Genomic DNA, 27,225 nt, shown 5'->3' with positions numbered 1-27,225 from the left:
ACTTAATCCTCGAACGCCATTCGCTCCTCTAGGTTTTCCGACTTCCCGGGATTTCACTCGGGCCGATCGATCGCCAAGCCGGTTCGAGGATATTATGCAATGTAGGTATATTTATAAGCGTGCGCTGATTGATCTCAATAAACCGGAGCCTGTACACCTCCAGAAGTTGCTTTTAGTTAAAATGGAAATTTCTACGCTCGTACTTTCCGACCGGGAAACTCGAGCCGCGTGTTGTAACAACGCCGCAACAACAACAAGAACAAGAACAAGGACGAAATTGGTAGATGCCGCCATGATGTATGTCGACAAAACTAACTTATGTCGGCACGCGCTTCTAACAATGCGTCTCTTCAAGTTTCTACCAGGTTTCACTCGTTCTCCCGTTTCTCTCTCTCGTTTTTTCTCACTATCTTACTTGTTTTTTCTCTTATTGTATAATTGAAAATAAACTCGAGTCGGAATTCGTTTGCTTTGCAATGTAATGAGGGACTTGTATCGACTACGATGTAATTATAGGTTGTCTGCACTGATCATAGATATTAGAAAATGTCGAATTTTTCATTTTGTCAGAAAAATTGGCAATATTTGTTCAACTTTTCGTACCGACAGATTGAATTGAATACCTCGCATTAACTTCGTCTAAAGGTTTCACGTATTTGAACGATTATCGATAAAATTTTCAATAGTTCCAACTCAACAATTTTAAAGAACGTATAAAAATACATATAAAATCAGATCGTTTGGTTTGCAAAACTTTTATTTAACAAATTTTAACACTTTAATTACGCAACTATTTTAGAACTAGGATCATACGGTCTATGACTCGTGAAAAATAAGAGCTGAAATCATACTCAACAAAATTGAATTGATTAGTTTTTTTCCGAACAAAAATATGTTGCAAGGCTGTAAAGTTTATCGTACAAACAGACTTCCGAGACTGATTGCATTATTTTTGAATATAAATTTAGTCGACTTTAATTGGTAATTCTTTCAGTCCCCGATCATTCTCCACAATATTTTGAGAATATTTTTTTTCGAAATAAAAATGTATCCGCAAAATAAAAACGAATGACTTTGACCCCTGCAATGACACGGCGAATCTCGTCGCTCGCTGCAGGGAAGGGAACGAAGCCGACGGCGAGCCGGGTGGCGTCAAAGGCTAATTGCGACGCCCTGGCGACCCGCAACAAACGCTGCGGAGAAACAAGCCGATATTACACCGCGGGACACTCGCGTTGGCTTCGGATGAGAGGGATGGAGGCTGCGGCAGAGTTCGTCGCTGACGGACCTCCTGGAGCCGAACGGATTACGCGATTGTGTTTACCGACGCGTGGTCGAGGACCTGGAGGGCGGTTTCCGACGCGTCGCGTGTCACGCGCCCCGATATTTTTGTCGGTGGGGGTTGGCTGGAAATCTGTCTTGACGATTTTCACCGGCGTGCAGGTGGTGAAAAATCATGAAACCGAAGTTATCGACGTAATTGTAACGATTAACGTTCCGGAAAATCGTTATTTCACAATTACAGGAACGTCTGAAATTCACTAAATCGTAACAAGGACGAACGTATTGATATTTTGAAAACTTTACTACTTCAAAGACACTGTAGATTTATTTCCTCCCAACGTGGCTTCGCTTTAACGTTAAGAAAAATCGGGTATCGCGCATCGATCAGCGAGCAACGTTACGCAACTCGGCCATGTTACGAGCATTTTTCCCGAGCGACTTCGCCTGCACTCTAACAATCTCGAGGGCTAGTTTGTGGCAGTTTTTCACCTGCACTGTGGAACATCTGCATAGCGCTGTTGAGCGAAAGATATTTTTTTTATATTTTTATAAACGTGTTACTCGGTTTACATCTGCAGGCGGTAACGAGGCGAGCTTTTGTCGTGAAAGTTACGCGAGGGCGGCTAATTTGGCTCCGTAACCCGCAAGGGCGAACGTGTATTCTGTAAAAAAATCAGTTATCACTATTATGTAATCGCGAGAGGCGGATCGATATCCGTTTATTCGTTTTCTTCCTATTCTATTCCCGTCCGAAAACAACGGGATGAGTATTCTCGTTTCAAAATGTCACATTGTCCTTTAACATTACGCCGAGGTACGACTTTTCCTGCTTGTCACGAGAATTATGATCAGCGAAATGGTGAACCAAAGCAAACGAAACATAAGTGAGCTCAGGAGTTACGTGCATAAATACACACGGGGATTAAGAAGAACGTTTTCGAAATGCACGCTATGCGAAAAGATTCATGAAAATCTAATCGCTTCTCGCGTGTAAACGTTTACATAGTAGGGGATCCTCTTCCCTTTTGTAAATATTTCATGCAAACGTCACAGCGTTAGATACGATAGGCGTAACGTGCGCGCGATATTCAGCCATTTTGGAATTCCACAGCGTCGCAAATCGCAATATCGAGGGATACGATGTTGCGACTCGCCGGTTGAATGGACGGATCGTCGCGTCGCGTCGCGCCAATTTTTCCGCGAGGGTGTTTGAAGGTTTTCGAAAAAAGAGCAACGTTATAAAATAAAAAAGAAAAAAAAAGGACCGCGCCTCTGTATCGCCATGCTGCACGCTCACGAGGATCGAATATTCCTCGGATAATCGATGTTTTCTTCCGCATTGTTGGCGCTCTTGTTGTCCCGTCGTCGCACGCTACCGTCATTATTATCAGCGCATACGACCGTGAAATTAAAAATTCTTCCATCAGCACCCCGTCCCCTCTTCGTCCGTGACGTGTGTTGTACATTGTATGTGCTTTTTTTTTTTTTTTTTACGATCGCCAACAAGCCGCGTGCGGCCGTCGATCAGCTGCTGACAGTAATTAAGTAATTATATAAGCTTGTTGAAGAGAATTTCCCAAAATTTGTACCGGTGCGATATTGTAAAGTCATCGTAATTTAGATTTCCTTCGTTCTTCGAATCGCTGTATATTAAGTCACGAATAAACGTGTTGTTATTTTGTTGAATTCACGGCGCAAGGTATAATGGAAAGATGGAACGAAATGTGCTTCCAAGTTTTCTCAAGTTACGGGATATTTTCAACGTCCTCAGTTTCGTGGGTTTTAATATTAAACTCGGTAAAAACACTCCGGTATTTTAACACCTCAACAAATTTTTTACAGCGGTAGTCATTTAGTAGCTCCCATGATTTCGTAAATTTTACTAACCTTTATTCAGCGAATAGATTTAGTGGGCTGTACGAAGCGACTTAGGAGCGTGTTCAATAGTTTTATAATACTGTAAAATAATTACTATTTCATCAAATTGACTAACAATAAGTCAAAACCAAAGATTCGCGTTTAAAAGTATATTTTATTCGATAGATTTAAAAAAAAAAAAAACAAAAAGCAAAAAATTTCTGTGTGCGTATAATCCAGAATTGTAAGCATATGCAAAGCTCTCTGTAGTTCGTTTATTTGTAGAAATAGAAGCCCGAAGCTTACAGGTATAAATGGAAATAGAAATTTCCCAACTCCTCGGCGTCGTATCGAGACAACGCAATTCGACACCCTTTCAACACGTTTTTCGTGAATCGATCCGTACGCATATGTGCCGTGCGAAAAGCGTCACTGCCGAAGCTTCGCTTCGGCTCGACTAAAAGGGCGGGTATAAAATTGGAAATTTCCGTGTTTTCCGTACGAAAAAAAAAAAAAAAAACCTACGGAAAGGGGGAAACAATTCCACCGAATTCCGGGGGCGCGCTTGGGACTCGGTAAAGTGGGCGCGGGGGGCCGAGACGGGATGAGATGCGGGGTAAATTGCATTGTCGCCAAGCCCCGAACTAACCGACACCTAATACGAGCCCCGTACTGTATATTTAGGTATATATATGTATATATATATATATATATATATATATATATATGCATGCGTAAGTACATTTCGTTAAGGGTGAGGTGGGTGGCTTTCGGGTACCGAGTTTCGTTCCTTAACATTGCAAACACGTGTATAGGTGAGCGGGTGAGCCTCGCCGCTGTAGGACGAGGGGAAAAGGCGTCCTCCACCTTCTCCTTCTCCTTCTCCTCCTCCTCCACCTACGCGAGAAGCGTCGGCAGAAACACGCGGGGTGGAAAACTTCGTGCGGCACAAAGCGGGCGAATGCCAGTCTCGCAAAACTCTCCTTTGACGGTCCGACACACGTATGTATAGGTATGCAGATACATTCGCCGGGAAATACTCACCCCCTCTTCATCCTCCTCCATCCCTCGAATCAACCCCCGGATGCCGATGGCAGACACCGCGCATTTTCTTTTCGACGATGGAAGAGAGCGCGAGACTCGCCGGCTTCGCCAAATGCTCAATCCATTTATATATCCGAGGACGAGGACCGTACGTGGAAACCAGTGCCTTATACGTTTCTTTGAATTCACTGTATACGTTTGGTATGGTATAGGTATCTGTACCGTCCTGTACGAGACACTCGAAGAACTTCGGTTTGACAGCTCCACGCGGTGGCTTCATGGCCGATGCTTGAAATGCGAGACTCAATCATGTGTCCCCAAGTTTCTGAAGGTTTTCATCGTTCACAGGTCGAGCTCTGCAGGGTTCGTTTTAGATTTTCAAATTTTCGATCTTTATTTACCTAATCATTTTTGCCTTATACGCCAAAACGAAGATCATTCCGTAAGCACTTCAATAATTCTGTGAATAAGTATGAAAGCTAAGATTGAAAGTAAAAATTTGTCGGAGTTTGCAGACGGTTGAGAAGTTCGAAGAGATATTGTATCCTCGGCTTGTGTTTTACGATATTATGATTGGATCGTCTAATTCTAACACCCTGGAATATCGTCACTACAATGCGTTACCCCGTATACCGGTGTTCGTGCTTTCTCGATTCTAAAAGAGAGACATTTGACATTGACAGGTGTCAGTATCGGTTAACTCCATTCGCCGTTTGATATATCCATGCCAGGAGCCTCGCGTTCCCGAAACCCTGCCTTATCGCCGTATTCGGAAGGGTGTCACCGAGAGACGGTGAGATCGAAGCTGAGACGTTTCTTAGCGCAAAAGAGGAGGAAGAAGGGAAAGGAAAAAGAATAAATAAAAATACCCCGTACGGCGTAAGGGAGACGCCCTAGTCAAGGATCGTCCCGGATCGATTTGGTATTCTCGTTGCCGCGAGAACGGGTTCTTACCAAGGGTCTCAAACCCGGCAGCATTGCCCGAATTCACCGAACGTCGATACGATTTCGCTATAGAAATCGCGTATATCGTAAAAACCGAAAAATTTACCCCCGACGAGCTTCCCGGATTGAGAGTTTGTCCTCGATCATCGCGGTTGAAAATCAGACGCGAAATGACGACCCTCGATTCCTCCGAACCCGAGTAGAAATTTCATCAGGCTAGCCTGACGTCCCAGCAGACTCTGATCAGGTTGAAATCGGGTATTTCAGAGTAGGACGTGCCTTCAACAGGCTCGGGTCAAGTAAACTCTACTACGACGTACCTGATCCAACCTAGACTGATCCCTGACAGGCATTGATGGTAAAATCGCCCCCCTCAAAAATCTTGTACTCTTGGAGCAGACTGTGAGGATTGAATCCCTTCAACGTTAATTTTAATTTGTTTAAATTAACTTAATTAGTTTCATAATACAGCCATTTTATGCGGAATTGTTTGAACTTAGTTAAAAATAAAAAAACACACGTGTGACAATTTAACGGCAAATCTCATGAAATATTATTTCGCAATTCATTACTTTTTTCAGATATCTGGCTACAGATATCGGTTGCTCATTTTTGGTAGCCTCAGCTTCGTATCTATACAAAACTAAATAGTTTGTTGCATTAATTAAAAAAATCGATAATCAACCTGCCATGATAAATGACCGATGAGGCCTTGATCCAGCTTGTCAGGGCATTCTGGAACAGCACGTTACATTTCAGGTCAGTCCCTGATCACACTGAGAAAAATTTCGTTTGTTACAGTAATTAGAAACATCCAGTAAAACAGGTATCGTTGAAATAACTGTTTGAATATTGTTGGAATTAGGAAAAACGAGGTACGCCTAACCAGTTTGCGCTATTGTCGATCCTTTTTCGGTTATTGCAACGCAAAACCAGTTTCTGAGGTTTACTCTACTTTTTTAGTTAAACGAGGCTTTGACGTCAATTTATCGTTGCACAAGCGTTAAATTTTCGCAACAGTTGCAAGAAAATCTAGCAACACTGATAGTAATGAGAAAGAATAGTAACGGATACTAGACTTTCCGGTAACACCTAGAAAACTAATTATCATTTTCTACCTCGAACTATATTTTTCCATTGTGGTAAAAAGTGAAAATAGTTAAGGACCGAGCGGTAACCGGAACTAAGAATTTCTCTCACAATCAGTGCAGGTAGTCTGATGCGTACCTGATCAGACGGTAAGGCAAGCCTGATGATCGCCTTATCTGAGTGAGCTTGGTGAAAATTTCTAGTCGCGAAGCCCGGATCAGCTGGTACTAGAAATCGAGGGTTGATAGTGGAACGTGCCCTTAGGGCAGCGCCGCGGCTCTTCATCCTCGACACACTCCTTCACCCAGGACATCTGCCTCGACGGCTGTTTCTACGCGATAATATGCTAACGAGTTACATCAGCGACGTTAATTAATGCCCGCGCACTGCCAATCGGCCGTCGATCACTCACGCGCCGAAATTTCCAACCCGATGTGATTATGTATGTCTACGCAACCCTCGAACTTCCCAACCCTCGCGATTGTGAATATTGGGGACTGTACACTTCCGGTATCGCTTTGTCGAAGAAGCGCGAAACGGAGGTTCGAAAGACGCAGCCGATCCTGATGATCATTTCTGCTTATTTTATTGCCTTTTGCTTATTTTATACAAATCGTCGTTGCACCTTGACGATTTAACAAATTCACATATTCCTTAGATCTGTAAGAGATGTTTGTCTAAAACTCCAAGAGGAAGAAACGCGTTGTAAAATTATAAAATGGAACTTTTATTTTTATAATTAATATTAAGTAATAGATTTGTTTGATTTTGCAATTTCAAGATGGATTATTACGTTGAGGCAATTTTTTTTTTTTTATCCTATTCCTTTTTTTATCGGTAAATATTTGATTTTTTATCGTTACGACTGACAAGGAAAAATAAACTCTTCCCGTGAATTTGTGTAAAAGAGTTTTTTCAACCAAATAAACCATTATGGCGTGAAGTACTAAATCAATCCACTGCATTCTCAACCATTATAAATGTGGTTTGAAATGGAAGGTCGATATCGAAGCTCTCGTTTACAATTTCAGCGGGTATTTTTCACCTTGAATTTTGTTTCTAGAAAAATCGTCTCAGCCCACGAACAAGTATATAAATTTGGCAAATATCCGACCTTCGATAATATCGTAACAAAATAAACGCAAAAGTATTGAAATTCGACTTATCGACATGCTTGTGAAAAAAAAATCTTCCAAAGAATAGAAAGTATTGTGCATAAATCCGGCCGGCTGCAATTACGAACAACTTACGAGCTAGAAACCAAACCCCTGCTAGCTGAGTAGTAAAAGTGTCTGTATTTTGAGATAAAGAGAGAGTGAGAGAAAAAAGCAAAAAAGCACTAAAAATCGTCGAGAAGAAATTTCGCGTACGAGAGAAAAGCTGCGGTAGGTACAGGGAGTATGGGACGCCATGAGGGTATTACGATCGTGCACCATCAGACCGCATGCATCCAGATATGCATAATGCATGGGGAAAGGAGGGACGTCGCGTCCTCTTCGAGACTCGAGACTTTCCCCAAGTTGGGATTTACCGTATGATTGGGGATGAGGGCTGCGCTGAATTCCTACCGAGGGCCGATACACGCGCCGAGCAGAGAGAGAGAGAGAGAGAGAGAGAGAGAGAGAGTCGAGGCGAACCCGAACAATTTGCTGTAATAATCCGGTAACCGATAGTATCAGCAATGGAGCGGGGTTGATCCGCAGCGAAGCGAGTGAAGAGCGCGAGTTTGCGAATATATTCGCATGGTTAATGCGCGATTCGGTTAATTCCCGTTCTATGCATCGTCATGCCTCGCCATTCCTTTCTTTCTTCGTTCCTTCGTTCGATCGATCCTCCAGATCCCCTCAATTTACCTTTGCGGAGGGACTTGAACAAGATTTTCTCTCTTACTTATTTTTCTTTCTATCTTTTTCTCTCCCTCGTGGATAGCTCATTTTCTTCGTTCAAGAAAATCATTTCGTTGGTAGACAGTTTTCACTTTCATTTTTCATTTTTTCTCTTAACTTTACGCTACCTGTTATCTCTAGCTTTAATTCCATTTTACCTAATCCCTTGACTTAGCCTACCATTTTACTCTCTACTGTAATCCACTTTAATTTTTTTTTCTTATTTTTTGATTTTACCTATTGCAAGGTATTCTTATCTGTGTGCTCACTTGCTTTTTCTTTTTCTGTTTTTACTGTATCCTGTATTAATTTTCTGTCGATATTTATTTGACCAACATCACTGTGAACGTAATAAACGTCCATCTATCTATCTCTTTTTCATTTACTTTATACTTTTAAATAGAGAGGGAAAACCGAGCTGCGATTTTGGATGATGCGGGCAAATACTGCGGAAACGTGGTTACACAGAAGAAGTTTTTCGAAAAAAAACTGAAACTCACACCAGGTCAAACTGTACCTATTTAGAATCATGCATTGGCGAAGAATTTTGACAACGGGGTTTTACAAATTGCAGAGGGCAATTTTGAAGCTGAAGCTTGCACGAATATGTACGGCACGGATGAAATGAATTTGTCCGTTTATATATATAGAAAAAGAATCGATCACGTCCACGTCGCTTTTAGCGAGGAGGCATCAAACGTTGACAACTCTGTTCATAGTCGGTTCTCGGTTGCATAAATGCGACGTTCGCGTGTCAGAATGGAATTTAGATTATTGAGGGAGGTGGAAGGTGGAGTCGGGCTGTCAAATTACAACGTTTTTAGACAGGAGACTTTATTAAACAACCATCGCCGGACTAAAAATTTCCGGATTATCTCTGCGTTTCGGCTAATCGTCGTCGTCTGCTCTAACTTTGATGGATAGTATTTTAGTAAACTCCGTTCGACAGCGTCAAACTTTTCTGGGTTTTCTTTACAGCCGCTGTGTAATATCCGAAATCCGATCCATCGGAGGTCATTTTCGCATTTTTTCTTCGTCTCAGATTTCCCTGGCGAAAATAATATTCCGACTTTTCAGCGGATTGGCGTGACACGATGGATCGTCGATAATTGTTTCGGTTCCGTACATATATCCTCCGTTCATGCGGCGGGAGTGATAATGGATCCGCGTTTTTCGGTCATCGATTTATCATAAGTTATTACACTGAAAAAATAATAGAGTATTACTTACAGGCAAATGATTTTATTCATGCGGGACAAAATTGCAAAATAATCGCCGATCCATTAACCAACGACGATATTATACTCTTATATATAATATATATATAACGGTTGTAGATACAAACTCGTACACACGGAGAGACGTCATTCGATAAATTCAACAATTTCCGCCTTTCACCTCTCACCTCGCCAATTTCGAGTTAATAATTCTGCGATAAAGTGTCCGACGCACTGAGACGGCAAATTACATTTCACATCGAATATCAAGATCACGCTTTCGCGTAGAAATGCGATTCCCGCGGGAGATGACTTGTCCAAGATTTTTGAGGGTTGCGATTATTTTAGGAATCGAATTTTTAATTTCTACAATAAAACGGTCACCGGTTGCCCGGGAATAAACGCAACTTCGTAACACCCGACGTAGAATTATCGGAATTCATCTGCAGTAGGTCGAAATGCTTGTCGTAATATCGAAATTGCCCCGCGGTTCGAATGAGCCTAGTTTATATTACTAATCGACTGGGCGGATGTATGGATAAATAAAAGAACGCGTACGATAAATAGTCATTTCACATTACAGTACAAAAAAAAAATTCGATCATAAAAGCCCGCGAACCCTTCCAAATATTTTGACTTTCTCATATACGTTTGACGATGTAATCCTGCGTTCATAATGATATAAATAATTACAAGGTATTACCGCCTACAATCTGCGATAAAGAAGCCTCGATTTAATCTATCTAATCGCGGTGGAATATTTTACTCGAAATCATGCCGGTTGGGATTATTCAAAAACCTGAACACATTTTCAGTCGTTTTCTAAATCGTTTAATACTCACGTAATATAAACTTCTAGCTTGCGATTCTGTGAACGAGAAACGACGAAACGCGAGAGAAAAACGAAACCGCAATTCTCGCTTGACTGCAAGCTCTTTGTGTCACATATATTTGATTCTCCACATATTTCGTCTACGTTTTTTAAGCCTGTTTCTTTCTCCGCGTGGTGTTATTGTTGCGAAAGAAACGTCGATAAACAGCCGCAGTGCTACGTAGATAAGAGAAACGTTGTAGTGATTTTCGGGTACATCGATGCGTCTTGGTTTTTCATTCGCGTGCGGCACACGAGTTTCTATGACCATCAAAAACTTTCCCTCGGAACAAGAAGAGAAAAAAATCCCCATCAAATCCAGGCAAAACAAACTAGATAAATTTCTTTGTATTTTTTTTTTTCCTCATGCCGTGTAACGTTTACAGAAATAGTTCTACGATTTCAGTTGATTCAAAATAATTACACGATAATTAGACAATCGACAAGTTGTTTCGTTGAAACGATATTTTTCAATTTCATATGTAAATACATTTAATTCAAATTACTGTTTTGCGTTATTCTTACAATTTTTCGTAAAGTCAAAAATTCTCATTCCGAAAAAAAAAAAAAAAAAAAAAAAAAACGAAATAGATAGTACTTTACTTGCAACGTAACTTCGTAAATTGACAACTCTTTTGTACGGTAAATCTGTAGTAAATATACAATCATTCTTAACAGTGTACTCTATAAACATACAAATAACGGCTGCACGTTAGCCGTTGCAACGTTTACACAGTTCGTTGCTTGCTATCTATTTTTCGTAACCGCGTTGCCATGAAATTTTCTCAGTGTAAAAAGCAGGAGATAAAATAGCAACAATAGAACTAGAAAAAATAAAATAACAATAAGAAATACCCGAGAATCTCGACAGCTCCCAACCATTCCCAGTTCGCTCCTCTAATTACGCCCGCACTGTGACTAGCCGTAAGCCGTAAGGGGATCATCGACTCACGCACGGTGCTTGCAAGCTCGTCTTTGCACAGGTAGGTATGCCACCGGCGTAAGCGGGGGTGAAGAAACGGCACCTGACGCCTGCGCGAGAGCCGGCACCCCTCTGGGCCGACGAAGACGGACTATCGCATGTGGCGGGGGTTGAGGGGGTGGGGGACGCTCGTCGGTTGAACCCCGACGACCGAGGTTCAGTTTGCCGGCTGTCCCGTCGCGAGCGAGCGAGCTGCTTCAGTCGCAACGGCCGGCACGCGTCGCGTCCTTCAAATCGCAAGTCGGCCGCAGGATAGAAAATTTTTCCCCTTTTTTTCCGGTGGAGGATTTCGATCGAAAAACTCCGTGGTTCCCGAAAATTCGGAGGGTGGAAAGCCGGGACTTACTTTAGGGAAAGAGACTCTTCGGTACGACGGAGTGACCGTCGCGTTCGAAGGGTTGAACCGAAACGAACCGAACCACCACTGATCGACGCAGTCATTCGCCGGGGGTGTAGATAGTGGAAACGGGGCGATAACGGCCCGGGGATCGAGCGGAAATGAGCGAATATAAGCACCCTCGAGTCCCGTAAATTTCCCAATCCCGTTCCGAAGTGTCGTTCAGATCCGAAGCGTACTTTTTCCTCCGTTACCGGGATGGAAAATAGCCAGGGTCAAATCGGCGGATAAACGTCGAATCGAATTACGGAATAAATTCACCCCGTCTTAACGGGGGTGGATGTCAAAGTTTGTGCGCGTGTTGGGAGCGTGCAGTTCCCCGAGTTGTAATTGTCGCGGTAATGTTGGTTTGTCGGTTCTAATCTGTGGGTGCCCTCCACCCTACAGTCACCTCCCTCCCTCTTCCCGTCGTTTCATCCCCCTCGTTAGGTGAGTGGAATGTTGATAGAAAATACGCCATGTGTGCGCCGGGCATAATAATTCATTCGCAAATCGCTGCGCCGCGGATGAGAGTTGAGGAAAAGTGTTATTCAATGAGAAACGAAATTTTGCGATTAAAGGTAGAAGAGGTATACGCATTATTGTAACGAAGTATCGTATCGTCGTTGTGGTGTGGCGAATTCGTTTTCGCGTTTTTTGCATGCGGTGATAATTAAGTGGTGACCATTGCCGTTTCGTTGTTCCTCTCTTGTGTAACGGATTTAAACAATTATCCTGCGGATTGGCCGGAGAGGCTGAAAAAGGAATGTTTACACTTGGGAAACTCGGCGACGCTTGGAGGTCGCCTCGCACGTTGAGCTGCTCTACTTGCTGCGTCCAGCCAGGTAAATATTATACGTCACGTTCGTCGAGCTTTACCGGTATATAATCGATCAACGGCACCGAGTGACGTGTAAACGTCGTGCATTTTTATTCCCCAACATTGCAACGCTCGTAAAAGCTCGGGTTACGACCGGTTTGTGACTCGGGTTAAACCCGCCGTTACGCTGATCGTGAATACCTACACGGTCATGCATCGCGGGGATCAGATCTCCTCGGCTAAGCTCTCTCATTGCCGCGTTGCGTTGTTTTTCGATCCAAGGTGTCTGGAGGGAGGTTCCGATCGGCGGCGAGCTTGCGGGCCGAGAAGCGATTCCCTGTTCCGAGATCAAAACCTGCGTACGCGACTTTTTCACCCCAATCGCTCACGGCGTTTTGCCGTTTCGTAACCCCGCCGACCTCGGCTGGTTCTCGATGCAATATCGCGCCTAGGCACGCGATCCGCGATCGACGATTCTGATATCATTATAAAAGCTGAGACTGTGTGCCGACCGAGGGTCGGACGGTAAATTATCCATGAATTATTGCCCGGCTCGGCTGAACGGCGTCGAAAATCGCGGTGGGATCGCGGGATTCATTCGGTGCAGCGGACTTGACGAACGACGAAAGTTCGAATCGCAGTTCAAGACGTCGCGGTGCTTCAAATTTATATCCGTCTCTAAGAAAGCTCTGATAATGAGATCCTGAGGAATAAACAAAACTTGGTAGATTATCCGACAGCAAGAAGTGGCAAACTCGAGGCTGCATTTCACGTTCATAATCGTACATTGAGCATTCGTTTATAATCAAACATCAGAGTAGATGAAAGTTATAAGGATCAAGTTGGTATCGATAAGTTACCGTACGATGAACTTTTAGGAAAAATCGTTATTCTATATTTTTCGGAAGGTCTGAAGTGACTGGAATTCAGTAAACCATGTTATAACAAAGCAAACGAAGTATGACAGTTTAAAAATTCTACCACTTTTAAAGTCATTGTCAAGTTAAAAATTAACGATTATTTTTCAATCTATCATCGCTTCAGCCCCATTGAAAACTCTTGAGGCTTCGATCGAAGCTTGATGTAAACGTCAAGACTCGGAATTAGAAAAATTTTACAATTCACCGGAGGAACTTTTGGCGATTAGAGCCATTCGGAACTTACGATTAGATTCAACGCGCGCCAATCACGCTTACACAACCCCTGCATCAGGGCGAAAATCAGTTCTTGACTTGATTTCAGCTTCATCCCAGCAAATAAGGACGGACTAAATTTCCCCCAGCAATGGGGGTGGGTTAGAATCTGGCGAAAGGAGATGAGGTTTCTCGAGATACTTGGAAAAGGGACCGAACTGGCGGATGCTGCACGATGCCAGTCGTACCTGATCTTGGAATCCCGACGAAATTCTCCTCCGCGCTTTTCTACGTTTTCTCATACGCTCCAACTCGCCTATTTTCCGTTTCGTGTGTGGCTATAATCTGTTTGTACACCGGTACATGTTTGTACGGACAACTATTTGGCTATTCTTTGCGGCGGCGGTCTAACTTTACTCCGTTTAGTTCAGCGCGCGTAGTTTATGCTGCAATTTGAGCAGATGCCTCTACGCGAGCAGAGAAAAAATATCTAATCAAAAAATAATCTCCATGGAAACGTTTATTTGAAAATTTCTTCTCCGGAAGATCGAATTCTAAATTCACATGGCCATTGACTTCATGGAAGATAATCGTTTCGATTGAATGGGAAATTCAATTCTTTCGAAAGCGACTTACAATTAATTTGCTGAAAAATCTTTCGATTTGTTTTAGAATTTAAGGTATGCGATTCTCGTCCCAAAATTTCAAATTAATTGACAAGTAAAAATATTTCGAGTCCTCGATGAAGACGTTTGAGGGAAATATTTAAGAACGAGGTCAAAGTTATAGTAACGTCAGTGTAAGATAAAATTTCACAAAATATCATTGATCTTCGATTTCAGGAATATACGACATTGAAGGAGTTGATTTTGCAAAATATAAGTACCACATTTTTTCTTAATTACGGTCAATTACCGAATTTCAGAGAATTTCGGAGATCCGAACTAACAATTTTTCACCAACATCTGTCATTACGAACTTCACAGCTTTATCGTCAGTATTACCGAGTCATTCCTGTGCGACATTTAGAGAATCGCAATCACTTGCACGGCTGACTGTGATTAAAATAGTTATAATTTTCCATGGACCGATAAATAATTGCGCAGATGAATGCAGAGACGCCTGACAGGTTTATTTCCCGTTCAAAATTGCGGAACGAGACGCGTTGTATTGTCAGTTGGACGTAGCGGGAAATGTAATTGCATAGACGAGACTGCACTCCGGACAATTCATTCCCTCCCGATTTCGCGTTTATAGCCTATATAGGCAAGACAAGTACAGAGAGGCTCTGTGACGTGAAGCTGCAGGGCTGCACTTGTCCTCATTATCGAGTCGTTATTTCAATCACAGCTTCAAAATTGCATAATATACCACTTCGTCAGTAATTGTCAATACCTACGAGAACTTCTGCGCGAGGCTTCAAGTGTTGTAACCCAATTAATTTGAGTGCACTTTCACGCGATTATCCAGACAATGTTCCTTCATATTGCGTTATAGGTATGTACGTGAAAACAAATGTCGAGCTTTACGGGGTATTAAATCGCACGCAAAATTGACCAGTCGCTTTTACCGCGTGATTGGTAATTCGTGCAATAATTTTCTACGACTGCTAATTTTTACTGATTTTTTATTAACGCTGTTGTATAAAGACCAGAACTGTGACTGGATGGATTTTTTTCACCTGTTCGCCGAAAATTTTCTGAGATCCTGAGAACAGAACGAAGTTTATTAAAGCTGAATTATCCCTCACGGAAACGAAACATTTATCGAATATCGTCAAGGGATTCGAATCGTCTCTTTTGGCCAATCCACGATTTGCGGAACGAAGTTTTAGAGATGGTTGGAAAAAATGGCGGCTCTTTGGCATTCAGAATGAACTGAAGATGCGGCGCGTTCCTAAAGTATACCAACTTCCGTTTATCTCCCGCCCTTTTCTATCTCTCTTTTTTTCTCAACATTCTCTCTTCTTCTTCTTCTCAGCGGGTATCAAATTTCGTTGTATGTAATATGATGAAAAACGAGGCGGAGCCGATTGAACTTGGGTGTAAAACTTTCGCGTGGCATGAGGTATCGATAATTTTCGCTGAAGAGCGCGGTCTTCTACCCTGATAGATAATTAATTAACTTGAGTTTGAAGAAGAGAAGAACAGAAGGACGCCGAGTTCGGCCGGCTGGAGCTGGGAGGATAAGATTGTTCGGTTGGTTGGATGAGTGGGCGGGTACAAAACTTGCTCGCGAATATCGAAAGTTAACATTTGCAAGCCGGCAGGTGGGTCCATCATTTTTGGTTGATCATTTCAGATCGACTATTCCACTTTTATTGATGTACAGGATTTTTAGGATGTTTAAAAAAAAGGTATTTCGCAATTTTCCACCAGGGTACACCATAAAAAGTCTTATTAGGTGGAAAGAAAGGTTTTGTCAAAAGACGAGCGTTCCATGTTATGTGGAAGATCACGCTCAGGTAATTTTTCAATTTTATACATTTTTTCAAATTTATGGATTATCGTGATTAAATTTTTTTTTATTATTGAATACATCAATCGTATTATCAATTTACGTCGCAAAGATGATCCACACTCGTCGTATCGAGCCTCCAGTTGATATTTGAAAAGAGTATCTGACAAATTTTTCATTATTAATTCATTCTCATAAAATAGTTATAATTTAATATGAACTTTTAATTTAGGAGAATAAGATTCCCGGATGATACATCGTTGTGTCATGGATCGTGATCTTTGGGTCGAATATAAATGTCGGGAAGAAATAACAATTGAAATGCTGCAGCGAGTTTCTTAACAAATTCAAAAAAAAAAAAAAAAATGAAAAAACGGGGGAAAATCAGGTGAGCGCAATATTCCACATAACGTAGAATCTTTCTTTTAACCTAAACAAACTTTTTAGGGGGTGCAAGAGTGGAAAATTGTAAGTTTTTTTTTCTGAAACACCCACTGAGAGAAATTTTCAGTCCTTAACTATTTTCATTTTTTCCCAAAATCGAAAAATATAGTTCTAGGTAGAAAATGAATTCTTGATGCAATTAGCAAAAAAAAGATCGACAATAGCGGAAAATGGTAACGCTTACCTCGTTTCTCGTAATCCCAACAATATTCAAAAGGTTTTTTCAACGATACCTGTTTTACCGAATTTTTCTAGTTACTGTAACAAATGAAATTTTTTTCAGCGCCCTAACGTGCGTACACACCGTATATTAAATAACAAGGGAATGACGGCAGAGTGAATTTCTCAACGGCGACAAAAGCAATTTTCTATATAATAATTAATTCTATTCAAGATCGAAATCCTGCAATTCTGCACTTTCCATTCGCGGCTGTATAACAATCATTCGACTAATAAGAGTCGGTGAAACTTGGAGGATACTAGCGCGATCGCTACTGTCAGCACGTCTTTCTCTCCCCATTGTCTGCATCTCCATTCGATTCAACTGAATTCGAGTTCTCTCTTTTTGCTCCTCCGTTTTTCCCCCCTCTTCCCGAGATTCCCGGATCTAGCTGCACAACCTGCACAGTTGAAAACGGAGACTCGTGGAGGTGGGAGAGGCGGGGGAAGATATTTTAATTATCGGAAGTACCTCGAGTCTTCGCGCGTCTTTTTTGCCCCGTTCGAAACGGAACGCCGAAGGCGATGTTTCCACAAATAATTCTCACGCCTATCTTTCCCCAAACAAAAAGCTCCCGTACCTTATAATAAAATTGAACGGTGCTGTTCGAAAAACCGATCTCTATCGATTTTTTCCTACTAAACGCACCCAACTGCATTTTCCGACTCCGAGTAATCGTGTATGTACGTTGTACGTTCGTTGTTTAATGCGACCGGCACTCAATTCTCGTTCCGGAAGAGAAACTCACCCCGAGATGGACTCAAGCGGACGAAAACCGGAGGCGACTATTCTGCGGGTTCGCGGCCTCTGCTGTTCGTTTTAATTAACTCGGATGATTCACTCCTCGAATTATACCTACGCGTTATACCTTATGATACACCCCTGCCCCGAAACCATGTATACTCGTATGTATATTTATACGGATATACTTGAACCTTCGCCGACAAAACTTTCACCCATTCGGCGAACCGTGACAGCGGCGTTAAATTATATACTAGTCGCGATGTCGTGTATCGTCCGGAAATTGTATTCTTCTATCATTATTTTCAGCTTTTTTGTTGCTTCATATTTATTGCACATAAATAGTTACAAATGGTTTAATCTCTACGGAGACGTGAAATTCGTTTAGGTTGATTGAATAATATGTATACAACGTAATTCTGCACCACCTTTTTTTAAACCTTTCGTTTTTTTTTTTTTTTTTATTAGTTCACAAAATAACTTCATATTACTACGTCGTGTTCGAAAAATCTTTCCACGGTTTGGGTTTCAGCGAAATTTACTCTCGAATTCCGAGGCATTGCATTAGTTTCGTACGAATATAGTCTCGCGTTTCCACGAGCGTATTTATTCTTAACTGTACAAACATTAAATGCAAAAATGATTTCAACAAGTGTTGTTTAAAAATTAGTGCTCTGATTCTGGTGTGTTACATTTTGTTACAGCTTATTACTTTTCAAAAAAAAAAACGCGGCGATGATGGAAGTTGGAGAAAAAAGACTATTTTACGCGAAATTAACCGGATGACAATTTTTTTCATTTCCCGATGATTTTCCACGTTCATTGTCTGATTTCAATTGCACGAAACGTACGTGGCTCTTTGTTCTCGATACATACACATAAACGCCTCGAATGTATCGATAAAGAGGGGAATCCCGAAAAGCGTGTACACGTATAACGATGGAAATTTATCGACGTTGTTATTCATAAAAAACAAACGTATTATACACATATCGAACTTTACTTGCGATCGTTTTTTTTCTTCTTCCTCTTCCTTTCACCTCTTTCGCATCTATATTTTTTTATGAGACTTTACGAGGATAAATCTGAATATCTCTTGCATCGTAAAACTTTTTCGCACAATGCGCCACGTTGACGTTTGCTCACACTTGGAGTGAAAAAGAAGCCACCACACAATAGGTATATTCCGTTCTTTTGAAATTTTTCATTTTTATTCTTTATTTTATTCCTTACAATCGTAATTCTCTCCGTTCCCCGAGAGTTAATTTATTTTGAGAGTTATTCAATTTTTTGTTTCCTTAATAACCGTTTCTGTCGATGACAGCGGATTCATTCCGACGACTGCTGTGTTTAAAACCTCTTTTTTTCCGTTTTATTGTTTTTTCGCCCCCTTTGTTCGCCACTCGGTATATTTCGTTTACATTTCGTATAAATCTGTTATTATATGGTGAAAAATCGATTCGTACCTGAAAGTTGAAGCGGCGATAATTCGGGCTCTAATTTTAATTACAGGCGGGCGGGCCCTTGAGGGTCCGCTTGATTCAATGTGCAGGGAGGGCTACAAGTTTGAAATAGCGATGCGTAGCGAGGAGAGAATGCCGAGACCCGCTGCAGGAGTTGTTCGGCCCTTGAGACGACGGGGTATCTGTCCGATGCTAATTGCCCCACTCGGGGCGAAAGAGCCCTTCGTATAATTCCTGGCCGTTCCTGCGGCGGCAAAGGTCAGACGATCCGCATCGACGCGAGTAAAAGATTCATGAAATAAGTGCTGCTACAGGGCCGAAGAGCGAGAGCCGGGCTTAGAAGTCGGGAGGGCACCGAGACTCGCCGCCGAGGAATCTTGAAAGCTTATTTACCCGCGAGCTTTTTTTCATTTCTCTATCTCACTCTCCCTCTCCTTCTCTCTCTCTTTTTTTTCTTCTTTCTCTCCTTCTTTCTTTCACACCCCTCGCAACGAGCCGGGAAAAAAGCTTTTTCATTCCGCCGCACGGTGGAATTCGCGATTTGCAAGGGCAAGGGCGAGGGTGGTGGCGGTGGGGGGGGGGGGGGGGGGGAGGATATGCCACACGCGGAGATAACCACTCGGGCAGCGTGTCGACGATACGCTCGTGTGTCGGGTGTATTATTTCCACGTACGCGGAGTCGTCGATTAAATTTATTGACAATCGGCGTGGAGAGACGAAACGCTGTTGGTACAGGTACGTGTATTGCCGGCTGCACGCGGTGCCGAGCTTTTCAGCGATGCTCGGAATTAAGGGCTGCCAATATTCATTAGATTTCTGACCGACGGGTGGCTGCCCTGCTGGGTATTGAGCCAAATTGCTAATCGATAGACAAATATGTCGATGGGGCTTCGTCGTTAATCATTCCAAAAATGAAACGGAGCTTGCGGTATTAAGGATGAATCGAAATTTGATAGGTGGAGAAAAGAAAAACGTTTCGAAAATCTCCGGCGCAATGTTATTTCCGACAATAGTGGTCGGCTGTAAACATGAATAAAACAACATTATAACCGCGTAATGATAGGCAGTTTGATCAAATTTGAATCACACGAGCTACAAAGAATATGTCAATAATCCGAGTAAACGTTTTATGCAGGTTAGAATATCACGTTCAGGATTTTCAAATTCCAGTCTCCCTCAAACCTATTATAATTTTTTTTCCAGACTAATTTTTCTCGCAGATTAAAATTCCACAAACATTCTGTATCGCGGAGATTTTTTTACACAGTTTTTTCTCCCCTCTCCGTACAAATTGCGATAAATTTATCATTCTCTTTATTCGATCGTATTACATATTTAATCACTGCTTCTTACAGGTACGAAAAAGGCAAAACCTTGCACAGCGTATACGAAATGACGGCGATCGTCGCGACGCCGGCGCGCTTTTCAATTAGCAATTAAAATCTGCAGCCGTATTCAACCCCTAATTCATGGGTGGACACGTGCCTTCTAAAGCACCCTCGCCTCGCCCCTTTCCACCTCTAGATATTTTCTGCACATCGCGTGTATGCGGCGTGTCGGTGGGGATCTCCGTGTCAACACCGCAGAGTTTGTTGTTGGCTGACCTGACGGTATTTGCACTACTTAGTTGGTGGCAAACAAGGGACTCCAGATCATATCTATACCGTTGAGAGAGTCCGCGCCGCTCTCTTTCTCCCTCTCTCCCATTCCCTCTACTTACTTTCTTTTCGCTCATCCCTCAACCCGATTTCGTCAATCTTCTTATGGCATGTACGTTGTATCGCTCGGTTCTCTTTCACAAAAGCTCTTCTTGTTCCATCGCTGCTGTGTCCGTACGGTTGAAATTCTATTGTAAAGATTATTCGAATTCTGTGCGTTATTTCCGGTTGGATTGTATAAAACCCACCCTCCGTATATCTCGAATCTCGTTCGTATAAGGGTTGCGAATGAATATCGGAACGCGTGATGCAGGAATCGTGTTTGACGATGTACGAAAATATGTAAACTGTTCGTTTCGTGCTGGGGAGAAATGAAAATGAAAACAAAAGACGAGGAAGACATTTAAAATATAAAAAAGAGAAAAAAAAAAAAAATACATTTAAACGGTGGTATTGATAACTGGAAATAAAATTCTTTCGTATTTCAGGTAACGAGGTTCTTCGTTTATTTTCAAAACGTTGAAACATTTCGCTAAACTTAACGAGCGTGTGTGCTATTTATACGTATCGCGGGGTGCATAAATTATATATTATACCTTTATACCTATAGATATATTACATACTTTGTGTAACACACGCAAGCGTTGCACGAATCTATCTATCTCGGCTCTTTTACGATTCCACGTCATTCTCTCTCTCCGCGGGCTCACTTTTACGATTATTGAAGTGGTCATGTTTTTTTTTTCGTCCATCCCCCCCCCCCCCCCGCCCTCTCTATTCGCTTCGTTCCGCATCGTTGTCGAAACTTTTAATCATCCGGTCTCTTTTGGGACTTTGAAAGGACCGTCGTCAAATCGGGTCACGCATAAGAAAATCAAATTTGCGTAATTAGGCTGCCGTTTGTTTTCAATAACACGTCCACACGGGGATTCGAGGAATTCAAGGTGTGCCGGGGAGAAGTATGGAAACAGTTACCGGAATTTGCGACGTCACGGTTCGTTTAGAAAGCTAATTAACTCATCCAATTATCATTCTCCGCGAAAGGCGGCTGGTACGACTTTACGGAATATAAACGTCGTCGTTGACGCTTGAAAAGAACTTGAGAACAGCGGATTCGAAGGAAGAAAATGTTTCGGTGACGAGTGACGGAGATGTTGGAAGAATTTCGATGAAAGGAAATAAAAACGAATAATTTCATCGTTCATTACAGCTGAAGCTCGTTGTTGAAACAACGCGATTAGAAATTTAATTAACAAACAAGACAGCGATTGCTTTTGTACGGAAAGATGTTTAATTTTTTCCTACGTAAGAGGACGTCGTATTAATTGTATAAAATGAAAATTGAATCTCTCGCTCGTACCGATTCCAATTTTCCAAATTAAATAACATCACCTTTAATAACATCACGACGAGATCTCTGGATTCCTCTGGAACCGTTCCACTTTTTTACCGCAGCTGCACGAGAGTCTGATTAAAGAACGGTGCGGATGCACGTGGCTCCGGGGCTCGCGGATGCTGCAGAGAGTCTGTGCAGTCTTCTGAAATATGGCGAAATCGTGATCGGGGTGCAACCCGGTCTCGACGTCGTCGAGGACAACGCGCTGCAGCAAACCTGCCGGCGATGTTTGACGGGGAAAATCGAATTTCTCGGGGAAATCCGGATCGTATATCAACCCCCCCCCCCCCCCCATGCGATGGTAATTTCGCGCACGTGCGAAACGCGTGCAGCCGAGTCAGAATCGACTTTCGGCCAATGGGGAAGGCGGAAAAATCTGTCTACGGAAATTCACCTCTCGATTACCAACCGATCCGCCCGGCGAATTTGGTGCGTTTGAAATTATCCCTGCCGTCGCCGAATGTATTCAGAAACTCATTAGCCTTCGCGGGAGGGCTGGGTTTGTGTTTATTTTATCCGTTTTTTTTTTTCAACTTCGATATCGTATCGGCGAGCCTTTGATATTGGTGTTTTGAATGCTTTGTTCAATATTTGGACCACAAGCATCGTGTGGTTTGATTAATTTTTCGAGAAATTGGGTAGGTGTGTTGAAGTTTCAGAATAAACGGTGATGTTTCCAAATATCGAAGTTCACGTATATCAAAGACGAAAAAGAGCTTGACAGCACCATTCTATACTCAATTCTAGACCAAAAATATTCCAACACATTTTCATTTGACGCAGAAATAAAGGAATGGTTTGAATTCTACGAATTTATTATTCCGATTTCGTAGAATCCGTTTCATTTCTTGTAGTGCCTTTGTTCGGAATTGGGTATAGAACGGGGCTATTAGGCTCTTTTTCGCGTTTGAAATACCTGGAATTCGATATTTGGAGATACATACGTCAACGTCGAAGTCGACCAGGGCACCCTCTTAAAGCTTTTATTCAAGTGTTTTGTACAGTTTGCATTCCAAGTTTAACGACAGATCATTTTCCACCTGAACCGACTCTATATCGTTATCAAAACATTTGCTGTCGGAATGATTATTAGCTCGTACGATTTCTCAACTCAAGTCGAGGGCTGTTTGTTTCCTAATTCGATGCGCCTTATTGTTAGTGATAGTGGAGAACCAGGCTCGGCCCATTTGTTTCGAGAAATGAAATTAATGCGCGCCATTATAGTGTTGATGCCAAATTCGTTGTACACCAGTTCAAGAATCGGCTTCGAATCTTGTTTCCGTATAATATGCGTAATTGCATGTTCGTGCGACGGAAATTACGAGTTTACGGTTTCACATCCGTCCCCTCAAAGTTCGAAATTGCTTACTCAAAATTAACCTAAATGCAAGGGGACAGTTTGAACAGGGTTCGTAATGAGTGTAGAACTAATCGAAACGGCATCGCTACGTTTTGTCGATTAGTCAAGGCCCTTGGCATTTCTAAATTCGAATGCATTTTAGGTTCGAAAATTTTCCACTTTGAATCCTTAAAACTGATTTGTTAGTACCTGTAACACGAAAAAAAGAAAAACTGCGACTAAATATGATGAAATATATGTTTGTATCATTTGACAGGAAATTTCGTTGTTTTTTGTCGAATCAAATGATATTGAAGAATAGAAATAGACACACTCCCCTCGCCACATATCTGAGAAAGTAAAGGAATCCCAATTTGCGTGATATTTGAATGCAGGGGTAAAATGGTGGAGCGTTGAGTGCGGCATATAATCCGCGGCTGTGGGATTGAAATATTCCAAACTTTCGGCCCGATCAATCCCTCGCAGTATTTCATCCCCTTCTTGTTTCTTGCGTGGCGTCAGTACGTCGTCATCTCTTTCACCCTTTGTACCCGTCATCCGTCCGATGTCGTTTTCACCCCCGCCGTCGCTCGGCGCAGAGCCTCGTTGAGCAAACCATGACAAAGCAGTTAAGAAAGAAAGTTGACATTGATACCCGCCGTCGTCTCTAAGCTGGAAAAGCTCCACTGCCGCCGGCTGCAAATTCATCCCCGGTTGAAAATCCGCGCAAGGATCGCTGCTCGTAGATAATAAACTACTTACCTCTTATCCTGCGTCAGTTCGACGGTTGTTATTTGATCTCGGGCCGGTGCCACCGAAGTGATAAGAGCCTCGTTACCCCGCGCCGAGTCGATACGTCGGCCTCAATTGCCAACAACCCTCGTCGAACGGGGTGTTTTTTTTTTTTTTTTGTATTTTTTTCCCTCATCCTTCCTTCCTTCCTTGAAATCGCAGCTGGTGAGAGAAATCATTCCAACTCATCCTGCCGCATTTACTTTCGCTCCACACACACGCACAACGATTCGGTGTGGAGTGTCTCTGATTTGTTCAAGGGCAAAATAAAAATAAATAAAATTGACGCGGTATAAACGGGGATGAAATTTATTTATTTTTTTTGGTTGCACGCACCTGTGTTTCGTGATTGAAACGAATCGGAAACTATTCGTGGTACACGTTTCTTTTTTACCCTAACCTGTTTGTCCCTTTATTTTATTGCAGTTGATACGGTCGAGGCTCTGTGAGTACCCATTAAAAGTCAAAAATAACCCCCCCCCCCCACCCCCCTTATCGCTCTCTTGACGTCCACACTTCAACGCTGAAACTTATTATAATACCCTGTTTCGATGTCTGGTTTAATATTTTTCGTAACAATTTTCCTAATCACCTCGCATCAGTCAGTAAAGAATACGTTACGCGGTTTAGCTGACGGGAATCGGAAAAAAAAAAAATATGTAACAGAAGAATCCGCGAGAGACGGGAAAATAGAAAGTCACAATTTTATACGACGAACAGTCGATTCTTTCGTTTTTCGCATATCTGTGTCAGCTGTTAAACGATGGCGTGTGAATTTTCTGCAGAGACAGAATGTCAGGTCAGTGAAGCTCCAGCACCGACCGGGATTAATTATGAAAGGTTAATTATACCGGAAAGAAGAAGCTTGAAATATAAACTCGCAGGTCGAATGCATTACGTCTCTCTCTCTCTCTCTCTCTCTCTCTCTCTCTCTCTCTCTCTCTCTCTCTCTCTCTCTCTCTCTCTCTCTCTCTCTCTCTCTCTCTCTCTCTCTCTCTCTCTCTCTCTGTTTCTCTCCAGTACTAAAATCTCATATTCGAAGTGTGTAGTTTCCTAAAAATTTTACACCGAAGTTAACACACATTTTCCCTTTCAATATCAGAAATTTATTTCCTCACTATTCGTTTATCGAACTCGGAAGCAATAGAGTTGCGAAGGTATTGGCAAGCGCATTGTATACGGCAAGTTTGTGGTTGAATTATTCTTTCGCTTCGGGGGAAAGATCGATGCGTCGAAAAATGTATTCTTCGAGTCGTATGCATACCTATCTGTATATTTTGAACTAAGAACCTGAGTGAAGGATTCAACTTCGGAAAGTGAAGCTGCGGGTATACGGCACGCGAATTTTATAGCCAACGTTTTACTTCCGCGGTCTTACTTCAGTTTGAAAAAAACAAGAACAGACCGAACTCTTCGACAGGCTATCGAAGAGTTATACGCGAGTTTATGTCACGGTTTATTTTTACTGCCACACACTGCGCGACTTGGTTAACTGGAAAAATTTCAACGACGTTACAAAAAGCATTTACGTTGATTACAATACGCCTCAGTTTCATGCGAAAATTTTTATAGGTAATCATCAAAAAATAATAGCCATTCTTAGATTGACGTCGTGTGCGTGAATCAATTTTTGATCGACGTTGTTACGAGAACGAATAAACGGATTCTAATGATTTTGTTCTGAATCGATGCGATTTTCTCTAACTTAGAAACCGATGGATTTGTATTGAAATCGCGTGAGATATTTCTCAGTCATTTGAGAAGAAGAAAATTTTGTTTCGTTCGATAGTAAGTCGAAAGGGGATCAACCGTGATTCAAACAAAATTTGGTTCATACTAAACATGTAAAAACTGATGAAAGTTTGAACGAATCTATGGGAATGATCATTTTAGTGTAAAAAATTCTTCGATTCCATTTTTGTGATTAGCAGAGAATTCTCAATGGTGGGATTTTGGGGTGTGGGTTAAGATATGGAAAGATAAAAAAATCGAAAGGACTGCAGTATCGAATTTTTGAAAAAGCGAAAACTTGATGTGCAGAATTTAAAAATGTGAAACTCGAAGTATGGAAAAGTAAAAGATTGAAGGTCAGACCATAGAATGCCAAACTGTAGAATCGCGAGAATTTCTCTCGAATAATATAAAATCGTATACAGATTTTCGATTTTGCTGTTCCATACTTTGTCTTTCTGTATTTCGACAAACGATATATTTTCAATTTCCTATACTTGAACTTTCCACACTTTTAAATTCAAGTCCATAAAAATTCGATATTACGTTCCTTCCACAAATCAGCAATTCCAGTTTTTCCCCCTACCCGTATTTCGCCGTCAGTTTTTTTTTCCCGCATCCCCGCTCATCCCTTCTAGTCTGAAAAACCCCTAATTTTTATCGCCAGGCGAAACCGCGGGTCATTCGTGCTCTTACCGCGAGCCTCGAAATCCGGGGAGATTTTAGGGGCGTAAAATCAAGAGGGCATGTTGCACGACTTCGCGTTTTTAGGGAGGCTCGTAAAGCGGGCGAAAGGTGTCGTCGACCTTTCGGCCTTACAACGACTCCGACGCTTTCGGGCCCGCGTCAAACTCGCCTACATCCCTCCGCCCTTCGGCTATTTCACGTCGAGATAGGCGGGCAGTCCGCGGGCTAAGAGCCCGACTGCACTCGTCGAGAGACCCTTCGCCCTGTAGGGGTTGACCAGCCCTGTATCCGTGGACCAAGGGTCGACACAGGGCGCGGGCATCCCTCGAGACTTCCGCCGCTGGAGTAACGTTTTCTCTTCCCATGGTCGCGATGTTTCCTTTTCTTTTTTTTTTTTTACTTTTCTAATCTCATTTTCATTCTCCTTTCTGTACCGAATACTTTTCGTTCTTTTCGATCTCGCCCCCGTTTTTCCTACTGCTCTTCGGTCCAGCGTACCTACAACGAGAGACTCCGCAGCGATCTGGAGAATTCTGCTACGAAGTTATATTATTATGTTATACAGACCCTGAAAGGGCAGGTTCTCTACCTTTTCGTTGATCGTTCTCTCTGCTCTTTTCCTTTTTCTATTTCTGCGTCATAGTTTGTATTTGTATAGTTGTGTTTTCACTATGTAATCGATGTCCTGTGTTTTGTATCTCAAAATTTGTCAAGCTTGATTAAAGGAGGAGAGAAATTTTGGAGTGTTAGAAAATGAGAGGGAAATTGTGGAAAATCGTTTGTAACGAATTTC

The 27,225-nt window shown here is 42.1% G+C and overlaps 1 protein-coding gene across 9 annotated transcripts in view; it reads left to right on the top strand.

Moving 5' to 3' along the window:
- The window catches only part of LOC124216367 (agrin), a 319,987-nt gene that overhangs the window by 76,818 nt on the left and 215,944 nt on the right, over window positions 1-27,225 (top strand). For 5 of the 9 annotated variants that reach the window (XM_069135298.1, XM_069135297.1, XM_069135296.1 and 2 more), the window contains exon 1: window positions 11,355-12,396. The exons of the other annotated variants lie outside the window; for them this stretch is intronic. The gene's annotated coding sequence lies outside the window, so the exon portion shown is untranslated. Of the gene's footprint in view, window positions 1-11,354; window positions 12,397-27,225 lie in introns of those variants that run through there. 9 annotated transcript variants of the gene reach the window in all.

This window comes from Neodiprion pinetum, chromosome 4 (assembly GCF_021155775.2).
Source record: "Neodiprion pinetum isolate iyNeoPine1 chromosome 4, iyNeoPine1.2, whole genome shotgun sequence".
In the NCBI taxonomy this organism is placed as follows: Eukaryota; Metazoa; Arthropoda; class Insecta; order Hymenoptera; family Diprionidae; genus Neodiprion; species Neodiprion pinetum.
This window is presented reverse-complemented; position numbering and strand designations above follow the sequence as displayed.